The following is a 5483-nucleotide window of genomic DNA, read 5'->3' on the forward strand; positions in this document are numbered from 1 at the left end:
GCTTTAATCCATATCTGATTGAGACCCTGCCAGCAGTGCAACTTCATCACAGACCCAACCACAGTGGTCCCTGCTTTACCATTGTTCCTCACTTCCTTATTTTTTACAAAAGAGATTCTTCTCAATTCCTCACATGACTATTTCTTATATTTTCCAGTACAGCTAAGATCATGGTTGTAATTTTTAATAGAATCTTGTACCATACTTGAATTCTCATTTAAATTGATCAAGTTGTTCTCCACTTTGATTGCACATCAGAAGATTTTTGGGGAAAGAAATAATTATGGCTAGGCTGCCCCTGAAACAATTAAAGCAAGACCTGGGGTCAGACTCAGTTACCAACAGTTTTAAAACTATCCCCACAATCCAAGAGTGAAACCATGGTTGAAAACATTGCACTATGGCACCAGTTTGGGGTTTATGCTTGTAAAAGATCCTAGTAATGGCTGTCATGCCATTTTACTGAATTTCCACTTGAGTGGTGTCTGTTTGGGGGACCTACTGATTCTATTAGCATAGAGCCAAAATGTGGCTTGGTTTGTATGGCCTGCAAGTTGCGAATGATTTTTCCATATTTAAATCGCCAAAAAAAAAAGAAAAAGAGAAATCTAAGGAAGAATGTCTCCTGACACGCGAAAACTGTTTGAATTCACATTTCAGCACCAATAAAACTTTATTGGAACACAGCCATGCCATGTCTGCAGTTTTCTCAATACTACAGTAGCATTGAACAGTTACAACAGAGACTGAATGGTGTGCAAAGTTTACCTATATAATCTGGCCCTTTTCATAAAAATAACAGTTTAACTCTGATTTACAGCAATTGTCCAATCATCACTAAACATCTGATCATACACACAAACACATACAGAATTTTTACTTATTTTTGTCCCTTTTTTTATATCGTTTTCTAGCCTATAGTAGGAGCCCTGGTGGTGCTGTTGGGTGAGCATTGGGCTGCTAAAGACAACGTCGGCTGTTCAAACTCACCAGTCACTCCTCAGGATAAAGAGGAGACTATCTGCATCTATAAAGATTTACCAAGTCTCAGAAACCCTATACAGAAACTCTTACAAAGCCTGGTGAGGGACTGGATTAATATTGACCTGCTAGTTGAAAATTTGTTGCAATTTCCTGTTGATTCTCTTGAGTTTTAGTGAAGACGTATATCATACTAGCAACATTGTTTACGTTTCATATATTTACTTATGCATTTGAGCTTTTACTAAACTGCTTAGGAGAGTCAGCATGCTCCAGAAATAAGTTATCCTTATCTCTTTTTATTTTAAAGGAATGCTTTAGATGATTCAATATTAAGTATGATGCTTGATATAATTTTCTAAATACTTTTAAGTTTAAAGAAGTGTACATGGGTTTGGGTTTGTGGCAGGTCTGAATCCATGCGCCTCTCACAGTGTCCCCTGCGAAAGCAAACTGTCACCCCGAACCATTTTCTAGCTTTACCCCATGGGGTTTAGGCACTGAAGCGGAATGCACAGTGAAAAGAAAAAGGGAAAAAGTATCTTTGTATTCTTTGATAAGCTATTGTTGCTGTTCTTTGAATCATGTTTCTATTCTAAATAGATATGAGCTTCATTTAATAAAATAGCATTCGGTGTAGAAAGGAGTAGAAGTAAAAAGGAGATGGGCTTTGGAATCATGCGTATTTGTATTGACATTCTGGCTTTTTCACTTATTACCCATATAACATTAGGCAAGTACTTAGCAGCTTTGAGCCTCAATGCCTTCATGTCAGAATAGTATTTGCCAAGTATTCCCATTTCTCTCCTGTTTCAGATATCTGGCAAAAATGCCCTTCTGTAACTCCCCTGTCCCCAGTTTGGGCGGGGAATGTCTGTGATTAGTTGCAACCAGTGAGTTGAAAGTGGTCATCCATGGCTTCTCTGTGGCAACCTGATGGTGGTGGTTCTGCCAGTTCAGGTCTCTGAATCACCCCAGTGAGAATCCCGGTGATTCACAGCATCTATCATCCCGAGATGGGTATGTGTCTGCCATGGACATGCAGTGGGAGTGAGAAATACACCTGGGTTGTTTTAAACCATTGATATTTCAGCCATATTAGTGCAATCTTTCATTTATAGGTTAAATAGCACCCGCTCAGAAAATTTTAGGGTAAAAGATAATTTATATGATGAGATTATCATCTAAGGCTGAGTTCGAGAGAACCAAAACTACTGATGTTAATATACAGAGAGATTTATCTCAAGGAAATGGCTCACACAATTGTAGAGACTGGCAAATTCAAAACCCATGGTCAGAGATCAGTCTGGAAGTTTCTCTTAACTCACATAACTGTAGGAGCCGACAAACCACGATTGACAAATTAGACAGAAAATTGACTGCTGGTTTACAGTCTGCAGGCGCTGGCGGATTGCTGAGAACAGCAGGCACCATTGCAATCCTGGCTCAAGTCCTAAGAGCCAGAGGTCAGATGATGAAAGCCAGAGAAAAAGGCTACAGCGATTTGTCGGACTGTCCATATATGTATATTTAATGCAAGCTATACCTTTGAAGAAGTTCCCTTTCAACTGATTGGCTGCCCACAGCTGATATTCCCATGTAACTATAAAAACAGATATTCATGGTCCAGCAAAGTTGACACACAATCTTAACCATCACAACATATAGCACGTAATCATGAAACCTATTGCTGTGGTGTTCTGACGCATAGCAGCCCTAAAGGAATGTATACAATTGTCCCATACGGTTTGCAAGACCCTTATCTTTACAGAAGCAAACTGCCTCATTTTTCTTTTTTACGGTTGATGGGTTCAAACCACTGAGTTTTCAGTTATCAGACATGCACTCAACAACAGCCCCACCTCTAACATATTATAGGAACTCAAAAGTTGCAGCCAGTTATTAAATAAACGCCATACTTTGAAAAATTGTAGAAATGTGTGTACAGTAAGAGTATAAATTCTGCTCATCCTAAAAGCTATATTGTATCTGACTTTCAAAAGTGGACCCTTCATTTGTTGATATAGATAAAACTTCCTAATGACTTATATGCATGCACTTATTTTTGCCATCATTATATTAAAAGGAAGCTTCATTGGAGCTATCTCTGAATAATTAAAAAGTGGAAAAATTAAAGTAGAAAACTAATCAATAAAATAAGATAAAATTAATTAAAGGATAATGCATAATTTATTCATGCAAATAGCAAATTATAATTATTAGTAAACCTATAGTCCATCATTGTTAGTGAACAAAGGCTCAAGGTAGAACAAGGCTTCCCCAAATATTTTTTTTGAAGAACCCTACTACTTCAAATGCTCTTGGGGAAACTACACTTCCTTTGAGATTCATGTTGAAAACTAACATATTATTTAAAATTTCAACAGTGTATATGTCCTTTTACCTTCAGTTCTGTATGTCCTGAATTTCTTTGCTGTTGAGTACAATTTTGTTGTGGTGTTATCTCAGACCCAGAGTTTTATAGAACAAATCTGCAAATGCTGAAATGAGAGAAAACAAAGTGGATAATGTAAATTGCATATAGTATAAATGATCACAAGTGACAATCTTCTTTAACCAGCTATCAAGCACTATTTACAGTCCTCATAAATGCAAATATAATCATATTTATTAAATTTTGTTCACTCAGAACTATTTCCATGATGTTAAAAATATGAGCATCATATATTTACTTAATAGATTTTCTGAAATTAGTTAATTATAATTTTCCACTTGAAGCAAAGCAGGAAGGTTTCAAAGAGGTCCAAGAAAGCACGCTTAGAAAATCACTGCAGGGTGGGGTTGGGGAGGGGCCACAGTCAGTGTCTGGGGGGGCGCTAATTTCTAATTTAGGCTATTTGAATTCTGAAACACAAATTTGAAGCACAAAAATATTATGGTGACACTAAAAACCTCAAATTAAATGTAAAAAATTGGAATCTGCATTAGTTTACTTTAACTGTTTTATGAAACATTAAATACAAGTGCTTTCTGTCAACTTTCTGATTTCCGTAAGTTTAGAATGCTTCCTGGGAAAGGAAAGGAAGGAGAATTTCTGTAGAATAGATAAAGTCACAGAGATTAAAATTAAGTTTGAAATTTTTTCTGGTGCTCTTAACAAAAATTTGACCAGAGAAGGGGGGGTGGTGGCGGAAATGGTCATCATGTGCACCACACAATCTGACAGGGTGATAGTCAAGGGTAGATTTTTATTGTGAGGGCAAGAAAGAGAGGTCTTCTCCTCACACATGACCCATGACAAAGATCTACAAATTCAGGAACCACATGCCTCCTCTTGTGGGTCTTTTTCTTCTTCCACGTTTCTCTCTACCAATAAGAGCGCCTGCGAAGCTGGGCTTGGGTTATACACATCTACCGGTTTTCTCTACCAGGCGAACAAAATTTCACCACATTCGGAAGGCTTGCAACTTCCACCCAATCTCCTCAGGCTCTTTCCTGTCAGCCCTGATCTCGTCCTCAGCGGCCTATGCCCACCCGCCTTTGCGCCCCTCCTTAGCTCCCTCACGCCCAATGCCCAATTCTGTGTGGAAACTACAGGTGCGCGCCTTCATCCCTCTGACAGCCGACTCACAACAGTAAGATGTACAAGTTGATTGGAAAGATCAGGATTGGAGCCAATCTGATCAAAATACGGCCTCAAGCGACGCATGGAACCCTCCGGAGGAGGCTTTCCCCAGAACCTTTGAATCGTTCAATGGGGGCGTGGCCTAACACAGTACCAACAGAGATCACGTGACTGCTGGATTTCTGGCTTCCCCCCTCTCTGACCCACCCCTGGCCCTGCCCTCGCCGCCACCACTCCCCCCACCACCCGCCGCGCCTATGCCCTGTGGCCCCCTAGGGAAAATTCACTTCAGGATTCTTGAGTTCTCAGTCTTCATATTCTGAAAGAACTGAGCCAATTTTATAACCATAGGATGTCATATAACCCACACAGTACACTAAGCAAATTTGAGCACTGAGCCTTCCACACGCCAGAAGCCAGTGGGGGCCGCCTGAGGGAAGGAGTCAAGTAACCAACAAGGGTCAGGAGTCTGAAATGCCTTCTTAACCAGAATGACTGAGTCCATAGAGTAGAAGGACCATGTGCTCCAGGGCTTTACAAATCAGTAATGTGGATTTGACCAGCATTGTGCTTCCCATTCGGCCAAAACATCCACAAAAAGATAGGATCTCCTTACTCACAGTGTTCAACTCCACAGTGTTCAGAGAGGAGTCTAGGGATTGTAAATTTTTAGTAATCTGCATGATTCAGGAAACCCTAGTGTTTGTGGGATTTAGCCTTTTGAGATTACTCATGTTACTGGATTCCTTCGTGATAGAGGTACCTCTCCGCACCTTCCACAGCACACAAATTTGGCTTTTACCCCATCTCTCCATATTTTATCTGGTATTATTTGTATGTAATAACTCTTTGAATTTAATACAAAGAAATTACTGCACAACAGTAAAATATATTCTCCAGGAAGCCGTAACTATCA

The 5483-nt window shown here is 39.6% G+C and overlaps 1 non-coding gene across 1 annotated transcript; it reads left to right on the top strand.

Annotated features, from left to right (window-relative positions):
* The first annotated feature begins 1367 nt into the window (after positions 1–1367).
* LOC142435412 (small nucleolar RNA SNORA42/SNORA80 family) lies at positions 1368–1501 on the top strand. The gene has a single exon (XR_012781473.1). It is a non-coding gene; the product is annotated as a small nucleolar RNA SNORA42/SNORA80 family (small nucleolar RNA).
* The last annotated feature ends 3982 nt before the right edge of the window (positions 1502–5483 follow it).

Source organism: Tenrec ecaudatus, chromosome X (assembly GCF_050624435.1).
Source record: "Tenrec ecaudatus isolate mTenEca1 chromosome X, mTenEca1.hap1, whole genome shotgun sequence".
Lineage (NCBI taxonomy): Eukaryota > Metazoa > Chordata > Mammalia > Afrosoricida > Tenrecidae > Tenrec > Tenrec ecaudatus.